Raw genomic sequence first — 13,142 nt, 5'->3', positions numbered from 1 at the left:
CCTTTTGCACATATTTCAAATTAACCATTTTAAGTATTACTCAGTAATTTAATACCAACCATGTGTAAATTTAGTTTAATATATTCAACAATGTTGAAGAAGTTATTTGTTTACCGAAAAACTCAGCCATTGCAAAGTTTCCTTTATTTATTTATTTATTTATTTTGAAGCAACTTGTAGGTATTTTTGCAGTTATAAAAAATATCTTGAATGGTACTCGTTGCACTTCCTGGATTTGAGTGAGTGGTTCCTTTCCCATGTTGGGGAAGTTTTTGGCTATTATCTCTTCAAATATTTTTTCTGTCCCCTTCTCTCTCTCTTCTCCTTCTGGCACCCCTATAATATGGATATTGGTGCATTTATCATTGTCCCCGAGTTCTCTGAGACTCTCTTCATTTGTTTTCAATCTTTTTTATCATTTCTATTTCGCATCTATAATTTCCACTAATCTGTCCTCCACCCTGCTTATTCATTCTTCTGCCTCCTGTACTCTGCTGTTAGCTGCTTCTAGGGAATTTTTTATTTCAGTTATTGTATTTTGCATCTCTTCTTATTTAAGTTTTATATATTGTATCTCTTTGCTCAGTGTTTCCTGTAAGTTATCCATCTTCACTTCCAGTTTATTTCGAATGTCTTACATCATCTTCAACATCAACAATCTAAAGTCTTTTTCCTGGAGGCTGAGAATCTCATCACTTAGCTGATTTTCTGGGGTTTTTTTCTTTCTCCCTCATCTGAGTTATAGTTCTCTGTCTTTTCATTGTTATAGATTTTTGGTGTGGTGACCTTTTTACAGATAATAGACATGTAGCCTCTCTCACTTCTGGTGTCTGCCCCGCCTTGTGGCTGAAGTTGGTTTGCGGGCTTGCTCTAGACTTCCAGATGTGAGGAACTGATGCTTGCCCACTGGTAGGTGGAGCTGATTCCTATCCCTCTGGTAGGTGGGGCCTTGTCTTCTGGATGGGATTAGAGGCCGCTGTGTGCCTGGGAGGTCTTTAGGCAGCCTATTTACTGAGGGGCCGGCTATGATCCTACCTGGATTGTTGTTTGCCCTGAGGCTTCTCAGTGCTGATGGGTGGGGTCAGATTTTCCCAAAATGGCTACCTCCAGAGGAAGGCACACTGCTGAATATTTCCGAGAGCTTTGCTTCCAACGTTCTTCCCCCACAACAAGCCACATTCACCCCTGTTTTCCCAGGAGGTCCTCCAAGAACTGCAGTCAGGTTTGACACAGATTCCTATGGAGACTTTGCTTTGCCCTGGGACCCAGTGCACATGAAAGTCTGTGTGCATCTTTTAAGAATGGGGTCTCTGTTTCCCCCAGTCCCGTGGAGCTGCTGCTCACGGGCCTTCAATGCCAGATGCTCTGGGGGCTCCTTCTCCCAGTGCCAGATCCCCACACGTGGGAGTTTGATGTGGGGCTCAGAACTCACTCCTATAGGTGAGTCTCTGTGAAACAGTTATTTTCCAGTCTGTGGGGCTTCCCACCTGGGAGGTATGGGGTTGCTTATATCGCGTAATCACCCCTCCTACCTCTCAATGTGGCCTCCTCTTTTTCTTTTGGAGTAGGATATCTTTTTTAAGGTTTCCGGTCCATTTGGTTGAAGATTGCTCAGCCTTTAGTTGTAAATTTTGTTGTTTTTAAAAAAGAAGAGAAGTTGAGCTCCAGTCTTTCTATTCAGCCATCTTAATCCCATCTCAAAAAACTATCAATCACAGCATTATAGCCCCCATTACCCCTTTCCAAAGCTCAAATACTTTACTCATTTTTCTATGACTCTATATCCTTAGATAAAATTTTGTTTTTAACTCTGTCTCTGCACAATGTGATTTTACATCTTGGGAACTGCAGAAGCATTCAAGATATTGTAAGAGAAAATACCATAATAGGTCTGGTCAATTTGTTTTGGTCCGGGAAGTTTGGTAGATCACTCAAATCTGTCAAAACTTTCTGGATTTATCCTAATCTTGCTCTACTATGAGTCTTTTCATCCCTAACGTTTAGTTGACATTGTAACTAAACTTTATTTGCTGCTCTTACTTCATCTGTCTTTGCCATTTTCTCCATTGTTTCTTCTTTCAGGGAATACCAGCTTGAAATCCTTCTACTGTTTCCCCTCTCTATCTGAAGATTGACAGGAAATAATGACTGTACTGTCTTTTGCCAGAGGGTTCAATATAAAACAAATAAAAGCAGACATCACATTACTTTTATAAAATGCCAGCAATAAAAGTTTTCTTTATATTTAACACTCAATAAAAGGAGAATGATTTTGGTACATCTCTACACACAAGAGGGAAAAAAAAAAAAACTGCCTTAGAGCATGAAATAGATAGTATTTTCCAGCGTTCTTATTATCACATTATATGTTTGGTTAAGATACTAATGAGTGTGTGTGTGGAACACTGACCTCTGTTTTGTTATCTACATTTAATTTGTTTTTTGGCCTAGTTGGAAATTCAGGAACCCTCTAAGGGGAAGAGTTCACAGAGATTCTAGAATAGAAGGAGGCCATACTCAGATTTATCTCATTTTCATTCATCCTCTAAATACTGGAGTTCCCTGTGGATAAGTCCACTACTCACTTCTCTTCATTTTACACTCTCTCCCCAGGTGATTTCATCCAGTACCACAGGTTAAATAAAATCTGTCAACTTCAGGCCCTGAAGATAGAATCTGAAAACTCTCCCATTTCAAACCTCCAGAAACACTGAACAGTATGAACCAAATTCACTTTAAATCTATGAACCAAGGTTCTAAGAGATACTGCCAGAAATGAAGAGGAAATTGAACAGCAAAGGTAAGCAACTGAGTTAAAGCTATTTTCAAGTAAAATTATCCAAAACCTCTAGTAGGAGACCTAAAAAGAAAGCCTCAAATGTATGAATGAAAACATGGCAGATTAATGATATCAACACATCTTCAATCATATAGGGAAATATTAAGGCATATCTCTATACAGCTGGTAGATCAAGCAGAGAAAAAATAGTACAGATACAAAAATTGAGCACATGGTTAACAAACTTTACATGTATATAATTCCATATCTAACAGTTAGAAAACACATATTTTCAAATGAAGAATTGATTTTTAATACAAATTAATAGCATATTAGCTTAAACCATTTCCATAATACTGAAGGGACTATTTGATGTGAAACAAATTATGCTGTCATGATGCAATAAAAATGCAATTTTTAAAAAGGGGAAAAAATTCTCACATGCCAAAAATGCAGGCACATTGTGAACTAAAGGAGAAATCATAATGAAAAGAATAAAATATTTAGAACTGAAAGATAGCATATATTACAAATAGTAGGATAGATACAAGTTTCTAGTGAGATGGATGAGAATTACTGAAACCTACTGCCAAAAAAAAAAAAAAAAAACAGTTTTACATGTTTGGAAGAAAATGTGGAAAATAAAATAACTTTAAATAAATGGATGAGATTGCAAAAATGATAGGAAAAATACAAGGCCATGTACAAAGGCAGAACATCAGTCCAGGTAAATAAATACATGCTGAAATCATCAGCTATCTTAAAATATGTGTATAATTAATACATATAGGCCTACAACCAGGTAAAATTGATATTTGGATGGACTTTTCCCTCAGAGAAAAGGTAAGGAGGAAAATTAATAAGACAAAATAAAGTCCAAAGGAAGACAGCAAGTTCATCTATGCAGGCCAAATTCCCCATGTAGGCTTAAATAAACAAACACGTAAATAAATACAATAAAGATTTCCCCTGGACTCCATGGCAAATGGCAGGGCCACGTACAAATGCTTTAGGCCTAAATCTTTGATAACTACTCAATCTAAAATTCACAAGCTAATAAATATAATAAAAGCATTTAAGGTTGTACATCCTCCCCAAATTTAACATCATACCATCATTCATATGTAGCACTTTCATTTCTGTTCTGTACTATTTCATAATTTCTGTTTAAATTGTGTATAAGAATTTCTTTTTTTTTAGTGATTTTTATTTTTTCCATTATAGTTGGTTTACAGTGTTCTGTCAGTTTTCTGCTGTAGAGCAAAATGACCCAGCCACATATATATATATATATATATATTCTTTTCCTCACATTATTCTCCATTATGTTCCATCACAAGTGACTAGATATAGTTACCTGTGCTATACAGCAGGATCTCATTGTTTATCCATTCCAAATGCAACAGCTTACATCTATCAAGCATTTCTTAATTGTCAAACAGAAGTGGAGTTTCTTACTACCATTTTACTGTTATTTCAAATTTAATTGCACGACTATCAGAAAAAATGTATGACAGCAATTCTTTAAAATTATGATCTAAAACAAGGTCAGTTTCCATAAATGAGTTCTATCTGTGTTTAAATGTGTATCCTCCAATTATTTGCTCAGCATGTTATCACATATCCTAACAAGAGGGTTTATCATACAATGCAATGTCGGTTTAATATTAGAAACTTGTTCATGGTATCCAAAATTGTTCTAAAGAAAAGAAATAAAATAATTTGTTCAGGAAGTTCATAAGAAACATTTAATAAACTTCAGCATCTATGATTCTTAAAGGAACACTCAGAAAAATAAAATGAAAGTTCTGTAATTTGATAAAGTCACGTTTTAAAAACCTACTGCAAACATATTTAATAAAGAAACATTACACAAATTTCTTTTATTTCTAGGCATAATGCCTGCTATCATCTAAACTGTATTTTTCCCACATTGCCCATCACAGTTAATAACCACTATTCACCCTGTTACTCAACCTGAAATTCTAGTAGTCATCTTTGATTTCTATTTTTCCTTCACATCCAATATCTAATCCATCAGTTGGGCTCATCATCTCTCTCCAAAATACATCCTGAATCTGTTGACTTCTATCCACCTAATTGGTCAAGATAAGCCTTCTCCATCTCTCATGTGAGCTTCTAGAATAACCTCATAACTCATCTATTTTCTTCCATGCAATTCATTTGCCACATGGATCCAGAATAATTTGCTTTTTTTCCCATCTTTGTAGAGGTGTTATTGACAAATAAAACTGTAAGATCTTTAAAGTATACCTCACACTGTATACTTTAAGTGTACACATTGTGAAAGGATTTCCCCCACCTAATTAAGACATCCATTACCTCACATACTTTATTTTTTGTGTAAGAGAACATTTATGTTCTACTCTCATAGCATAATTTTAATTATAAAATACAGTGTTATCAACTATAGTCATCCTGTTATACATTAGATCCTCAGGCCTTATTTACCTTAAAGCTGAAAGTGTCTACCCTTTTACCAACATCTCCCTATTTCCCCCATCCCTGAGCCCCTGGCAACCACTTTCTATGAGTTTGACTACTTTTAGATTCCATGTACACCTGACAGCATAAAGTGTCTGTCTGGCTTTTTTTTTTTTTTTTTTTTTTTTTTTTGTCTTTTTGTGATTTCTTGGGCCACTCTCACTGCATATAGCAGTTCCCAGGCTAGGGGTCCAATCAGAGCTGTAGCCGCCAGCCTATGCGAGAGCCACAGCAACTCAGGATCTGAGCTGCGTCTGCAACCTACATGACAACTCATGGCAACGCCGGATCCTCGACCCACTGAGCAAGGCCAGGGATCAAACCCACAACCTCATGGTTCCTAGTCGGATTTGTTAACCACTGCGCCATGATGGGAACTCCTGTCTGGCTTATTTCACTGAGACTAATGCCTTCGATGTTCATCCATATTGTCACAAATGGCAGGATTTTCTTCTTCCTTGTGGCTGATGTTGAACAGAGTAATTTTCTTGAAATGTGGCTGATATATTCTTGTGTATGTGGGGGAGGGTATCACATCTTTATTGGATTCACCCATTTATGGACACTTCCATATCTTGCTTCCATATCTTGGCTACTGTGAATAATGCTTCAGTGAACATGGGGTGCTGTTATATCTAAAACCTGTTTTCATTTAAGTGAGATTGCTAGATCATATGATAGTCGTATCTTTAATTCCGTGAGGAACTTCCATACTGTTCTCCATAGCAGCAGCACCAGTTTACATTCCTTCCACCAGTCACAAGGTTTCCCTTTTCTCCTCATCCTTGATGAGCTCTCCTTTCTTATCTTCTTGATGATGGCCATCTAACAAATGTGAGGTGAAAGCTCATTGTGGTTTTGATTTGCATGTCCCTGATGATTAGTGATGTTGAGCAGAGTGATGTGCTAGAGATAGAAACTAGACCATGACATATCTCTGCTCAAAATCCTTCAATAGCTTCCTTATTATTTTTAATAAAAGTAGAACATCTACCTACAGCCTACAAAATCCTGTAGGAACTGGCCTTGGCCTGACTCTCAGGCTGTGTCTCTGACACGATCCTCCATGTTTACTAAACTGTTTACATCAGTCACACTGGCCTTCTCTCAGTTCTTTGGCTGCTCCAAACTTACTCTTTCTTCAGAACTTTAACATTTCCCGCTCTCTCTGCCTAGAATGCTCAGGTTTTTGCTCAAATATCACCTTCTGAGAGAGAGCTTCTCTGACCACCCTCAGAAATACCACTTACACCCAATCACTCTCTATCTCATTGCCTTCTTTCACTTTCCTCAAAGCTAATAAATAATCATTATTCAAAATCACACAATTTATCAAATTGTCTGCCTGTTTATGGCCCATTTCTCACACTAGCAAGACTTTTTGAGAGCAGGACTTTTTTCTGTCTCGTTCATTGCCACCTCCCCTACACCTCAAACATTGCTAGGCATACAAAGGAACTCAGCAAATATCTTTGAATGAATTAAATGAATCTAACACAGTGCTATCCAAAGTGTAGATGACAGACCACCAAGTGTTTGTTGTTGGCCTACATTGAAAAAATACAGAAATTGAGAGTAAGAATTTAGAAACTTTGATAGAAATATAGCATGCTTGATCCTTTCCCTAGTACTGTATTTTTATTAACTTTTACAAAAGTACTGATTTGCATCAAATGAGAAAATTTAAATGTGGTCCTTCATCACAGACAGCTTGAGAGTGCTAGTCTACATAAGGACTAGGGTAGAAAGTAGCTTTCTCCATCTATTTTCACATTATTGTATTTACTTAATTTTTAGTAAAATGTAGAGTGCCTAATGCACAGCAAGTTCTGGGCTACTTCTGGGGATCAGAGATGAAGACATACACCTAGTTCTCAAGAATCTCAAATTCTCTTGAGGGAAACAAATCCATCATGGTTTCAAAGCAGTAGGACAGAATTGTGTACCAGGAGCCATGCAGAGAAAGGAAAGAGTACTTCCCACTCCTTATGAGGATTAGGAGAGACCTCCCAGGAGAGACGATACTTAAAGGAGAAGAATGTTACCATATGAATAAGGGAAGAGGTATTCTGGGCAGTGGAGAAGCAGGTGGACTATCATTAGAATGCAAGTAGCTATGTGAGACTAGAGTCCCTAGTACATGAGAGTGAGGTGGCAGGTACTAGGGTGAGGTGGTACTTTGTTTCCTGGTGCAAATATTTGCTGCCCCATCAGGCTTTCTGTATAGAAAGAGTATAATTCTTCCCACATTGATCAATCAATTCTGGCCTCTGGAGTGAGGGTAAAACAAACCACTTCTGAGCAGATGCCCTAAAAGTGATCATGAGTTACCCAGCCTCTTCCACTCTGCTAAAACCCTGCTGTATTCCAGATAGGAACTGTCCGTCAGCTACAGTCCTGGCATGGTGACTTGGACAGCAAGTCTATAGCCAATCCTCAATGAACGTGAAATGAGAATGGGAAATTAACCATGGATATTGTAAACACTGAAATTTATCACCACAGGAATAGCCTAAGCTGACTGGTCCCAGAGTCCCATGCAGATGAAAGGAGAATCACAGAGCAGGAATGTAGTCAACCCCAAGCACCAGTTGCTGATTCCCCCACCACAGTCTCTGAAGTAGGCTAGGTTCCCAACTGACAGCCCCAGGCTGAGTAGAGAATTAGGAAAGCATTGACCTCTAGGATTTTATAGGGTGCCCTGCTGTGTCATGCACGGGCAGACTGGGAGAATGCCATCCATCAGCTGTGGCATTCAGAATGAATCTTAAAACATGTCATTCAGGGATAAGTTATTATTCAGAAAATGAAAGACAACATATTGTGAAAGATAGAAAGAAAGAAAAAGGAAAAAAAACCAAAAAAGCACAAAAAAACCACCTTGCTTGCAGTTCCAAAGCTTTTACCAGATAGATTTCAAGCCAATATGCTAGCAAAATCAATGAAGGAAAACCATTTTCTTAAAGAACCCTTGGTGGTGGACCAAGGGGAAGTCTTGGGAGACCCTAATCTGAGAATTTCTGAATGGCATACAAAACATCGTGTCATTTCCCCACATCTCTGAAAATGTGGCTAGGGTTGGTTTCCTAACTGACAATTAACAACTGTCAAGGATTTCAATACCCAAGCCAGTTACCATATCCTGATGAGTATTAACCTTTGAGCTCTGAAAAGAATACTGGCATGTGTGGGAAAGAAAACCTGATCAAGTGAAGAACTGTGACTCAGTGACCCTCCAAACCCTCTAAAAATCCTTGGGATGTGTGTGCCCTGCCTGCGTTCCTTCCTCAGGGCAAGTACATAGTACAAAGGAATGTTTGTGGTTATTCAAGTCATGGGATTCTCTTTAAGGAAAAATTTATTTTTATAAGAATATAATATTGTGTTATGTTAATTTCATATATGTGTATATAAACTGCATGTACATAATACACAAATACAATATATGTGTACATTATTTACTTGTGCATATACCATAGGTATATATTTCTAGATTAAGAGAATAACAATTTTACATAGGGGGAAAATAAAAAAAAAATTATAAAAAAAAAATTTTTACATAGGCCCACAAAGCTGTGTTATAAAACTCTAATTTGAAGTATTACTAATGTAAGAAAATCCAATTACAGTCCTTCATACTCCTAAGGTTTTGGCTTTTCCAGCAACTCAACTGCATTCAAAGATGGCGGCATCTTAATGCCTAAAAATTGTGCATCCCTAGCTTCTACCATTCCTTTTATTCCTTCCCTGCACCAACTCTTGCATTTATGTCAGAAGGTAAACTACCTCTCTGAGCCAGGAAATAATAAGGATCTTCTCACAGTTGAAAGTAGAAAGCAGAAAGATAACATCCCAGACACATGGAGGGAAAACCAATTAATCTAAGGTAATGAGTGGAATCGTGTTGTCTACACATTGTGTTTATCAGTTTATCACTGAATAAATTTTTATGTGAACTATTATTTGTACACAGGAGACAAGGTCATTACCACTAACAAGATCAAGAATCCCACTTGCTATCCTAGGGATGCAAAAAGTCTTCATATCTGCAAATCCATTAGTGTGATACACCACATTAATGAACTGAAGAATAAAAACCATATACGGTCATTTCACTACATGCATAAAAAGCTTTTGGCAACATTCGACACCCATTTCAGATAAAATCTCCAGAAAGTGGACACAGAGTAAACCTACCTCAATATAACAAAGATCATAATGGCCAACCCACAGCTAACATTATTCTCAATGGTGAAAAGCTGAAAGCATTTCTGCTAAGATCAGGAACAAGACAAGGATGCCCATTTTCACCATTTTCATTCAACATAATTTTGGAAGTCCTAGCTACAGCAATCAGAGAAGAAAAAGAAATAAAAAGAATCCAAATTAGCAAAGAAGTAAAACTGTCACTGTTTGCAGATGACATGATATTGTACACAGAAAAGCCTAAAGATGCTACCAGAAAACTACTAGAGCTCATCAGTGAATTCGGCAAAAATGCAGAATAACAAATTAATACAAAGAATTCTCTTGCATTCCTATGCACTAACAACAAAAGATCAGAAAGATAAATTAGGGGAAGTGTCCCATTTATTGTCTCATCAAAGAGAATAAAATACCTAGAAATAAACCCACCTACAGAGGCAAAAGACCTGTACTCTGAAAACTATGAGAAACTGATGAAGGAAATTGAAGAGATGGAAAGACATGTCACGCTCTTGGGCTGGAAATGCCCAAAGAGATGGACACAAAGAGATGGAAAGACACTGTCATGTTCTTGGGCTGGAAGAATCTATATTGTCAAAAATGACTATACTATCCAATGTAATTTACAAATTCAATGCAATCTCTATCAAATTACCAATGGCATTTTTCACAGAACTAGAACCAAAAAAAAATTTTTAATTTGTATGGAAACATAAAAGATCTTGAATAGCCAAAGCAATCTTGAGAAAGGAAAACAGGGCTGGAGGAATCAGGTTCACTGACTTCATACTATACTACAAAGCTGCAGTCATCAAAACAGTATTGCACTAGCACAAAAACAGAAATATAGATCAATGGAACAAGATAGAAAGCCCAGAAATAAGCCCATGCATCTATGGTCAATTAATATGTCAAAGAATGCTGTGAAAAGTGGACAGCTACATGTAAAAGAATGAAACTAGAACACTGTCTTACACCATACACAAAAGTAAGCTCAAAAAGGATTAAAGACCTAAATGTAAGGCCAGATGCTATAAAACTCTTCAAGGAAAACATAGGCAGAAAATTCTCTGACATAAATTATAGCATTATTTTTTTGGATCCACCTCCTAGATTAATGAAAATAAAAACAAAAATAAACAAATAGGACCTAATTAAACTTAAAAGTTTTTGCACAGCAAAGGAAACCATAAACAAAATGAAAAGACAACCTATGCAATGGGAAAAAAATCTTTGCAAACAAAGCAATTGACAAGGGATTAATTTCCAAAATATATAAACATCCCATTCAACTTTATATCAAAAACAAACAAACAATCCAATCAAGAAATGGGCAGAAGATCTAAATAGACATTTCTCCAAAGAAGACAGACAAATGGCCAAAAAGCACTTGAAAAGATGCTCAACTTCACTAGTTACTAGAGAAATGCAAATCAAAACTACAATGAGGTATCACCTCACTCCATCAGAATGGCCATCATCAAAAAGTCTACAAACAACAAATGCTGGAGAGGGTGTGGAAAAAAGGTGGGAATGTAAGCTGGTACAACCACTATGGTGAACAATATGGAGGTTCCTTTAAAAACTAAATGCAGAACTACCATAAGATCCAACATTCCCATGCCTGGGCATCTATCAGAGAAAACCATAATTTGAAAAGATACATGCACACCAATCTTCACTGCAGCACTATTTACAAAGGCCAATACATGGAAGCCACCCAAATGGATAAAGTAGATGTGGTACATAGATACAGTGAAATATTACTCAGCCATAAAAAAGAATGAAATAATGTCATTTGCAGAACATGGATGGACCTAGAAACTAGTATACTAAGCAAAGGTCAAAGACAAATATATGAAATCACTAATAAATGGAATCTAATAAAAATGACATAAAAGAACTTATTCACAAAACAGAAATAGACTCAAAGACTGTGAAGCCAAACGTTTGATTACTAAAGGGGAAAACTTTGAGGAAAGGGACAAACTATGAGGTTGGAACTTAACATATACACACTACTATATACAAAATAGATAAGTTAATAAGGACCTACTGTATAGCACAGGTAAATCTACTCAATACTGTAATAACCCATATAGGAAAAGAATCTAAAAAGGAATGGACAAATGTGTGTGTGTGTGTATATATATATATATATTTAACTAATTCAATTTGCTGTACACCTGAAACTAACAAAACATTATAAATCAACTATACTCCAATTAAGCAATAAAGTTTAAAAAAAAAAGAATTCCACTTTTGCCCAAAATCTACAGCCATATAACTGGAGCTATTTAGAACCAGGGCCAAGACACTTGCTCTAATACACAAATAATTAGGTTCTTAATAGTTATTTTGTCAGCATTAGTGGTGTTCAATGCCCAGTGAAAGGGTAGGTGCTCATTGATTGTTCCTTCCCCATCTCAATTCTTACATCTTCAATGCAAATGACCTCTTAGAGCTAACACTTAGCTTCCTCAACCCCTCCTCTCTCTCTCTCTCTCTCTCTCTCTCTCTCTCTCTCTCTCTCTCTCTCACACACACACACACACACACACACAATTCTCATTCACTCACATTCAGCCCCAGCTCAGTTTCTAGTCAAGAAGAGCCCCTAAGTAATTCCCCTAGCACTGCTCTCAGTCATTTCTACTGGAATCACAGGTGCAGGAATATGAAAACACCTTGGCTGTTTCTGAACCACCTATCTGCATTGAGAGTCCCAGTGCAGGAAGGGTGCATATGGGGTCTGGCACAGACCCTGCCGGGAGACATAATCAGCCCTGTCTACACTGCAGCTGCCTCTCTGATCTCCACTAACAGAGGAAAAATTCAAAGCAACATGCTCCTGCTTGTGATTTTGTTTTGGTGTTTTGAAATGAAAGTCATTTGTTAAGTTCTCCAGTCTAAAAATATCTAAGAAAACTGATCAAGCTTACAAATCTAAAGAACATTTATGTAGTTGTGTTCTAAAAATTTGAGCTTTTCAAACACATTAAAATCAATTGGTCCAAGAGAGTTTCACCAGCCCCTCCTTGACATAAATTATATATGCTCTGTTGCTTCAAAATCTCTTTAGTTTTAACACAATATTTTTCCTTTAAAAATGCAACAGATCAGAAGAGAGGTGGAAATATCATCTGAGGCTATATATAACAAAAGAGATGCTGCTAAAAAATAAAAGTGCACTCAAGCAAAAGAGAAAATGTAAACCTTCAGGGAATGAGCTAGGACAATCCTATGAATCTCACCAGGAAGCCAAATAATAAGCAAGGGAAGTTAATAATAAAGGAACAAACAGACTAGAATTGGACACCCTAAACCCTACAGAAGCAAAGCCCTCCTCTGTCTGCTCTGACTTTGGCTCTATTCCTCATTTATTGAAATCAAGGACAGTATATCCTCAGGATGACCCTGGAAAATATATGATCTTCAGAAATTCCAATCTATGAGTTAAGATACATGACTCAGTACATAGGGGTTATATATATTTTTTATTTTGTAATAGTTATTTCCCCAATACCATTTTTTTTCTACTGTACAGCATGGTGACCAAGTTACACATACATGTACACATTCTATTTTCGCACATTATCATGCTCCATCATAAGTGACTAGACAGAGTTCCCAGTGCTACACAGCAGGATCT

The 13,142-nt window shown here is 36.9% G+C and overlaps 1 protein-coding gene across 6 annotated transcripts in view; it reads right to left on the bottom strand.

Annotated features, from left to right (window-relative positions):
- The window catches only part of METTL4 (methyltransferase 4, N6-adenosine), a 491,081-nt gene that overhangs the window by 241,393 nt on the left and 236,546 nt on the right, over positions 1-13,142 (bottom strand). The gene's annotated exons all lie outside the window — the stretch shown is intronic.

The sequence above is a fragment of the Sus scrofa genome, chromosome 6, assembly GCF_054392235.1.
Source record: "Sus scrofa isolate SSC_HxYL_T2T_F1_AM1 chromosome 6, Sscrofa_HxYL_maternal_Yorkshire_Landrace_v2.0, whole genome shotgun sequence".
NCBI lineage: Eukaryota > Metazoa > Chordata > Mammalia > Artiodactyla > Suidae > Sus > Sus scrofa.
Note: the sequence above shows the minus strand (reverse complement) of the source record. Positions and strands in the feature narration are given on the sequence as shown.